The following is a 459-nucleotide window of genomic DNA, read 5'->3' as shown; positions in this document are numbered from 1 at the left end:
GAAAGTAAAGTCACTCAAGATATTGCTAACAATGAGCACTGGCAATTCTCAGCAGCGATGAGGTCCGAACCACAGTTACTCCAAGTCTCCACCCCAGGAATGTGCTCCTACCAACACCTTTCTTTCCCATCACACAAGGGTTTGAAGACTCATCCACATGACATCCCCCAATCTGGCTAGAGTTTCCTAGACTCAAAGACAAACAGAAATCCTTGCACAAACATAAGCAGAATTATTTGGCTCAACACAATAGTAAGACCTTTTCCTTAGTGGAAATGCCTGAATGTTTTCTTTGTGAAGAACTTTGAGTGTTTTGAATGTGTATTTTCTAATACGGGGGAGTTTATCAAGAAAACATTTTTGAATAAAATAAGTAGAGCTGAGAGTATCGGCACACACCTTTAATCCCAACACTCTGGAGGCGTAGTCAGAGCTGCAGAATAGTCCCTGTCTCAAAAA

This window comes from Myodes glareolus, chromosome 8, assembly GCF_982192425.1.
Source record: "Myodes glareolus chromosome 8, mMyoGla1.1, whole genome shotgun sequence".
In the NCBI taxonomy this organism is placed as follows: domain Eukaryota; kingdom Metazoa; phylum Chordata; class Mammalia; order Rodentia; family Cricetidae; genus Myodes; species Myodes glareolus.
Note: the sequence above shows the minus strand (reverse complement) of the source record.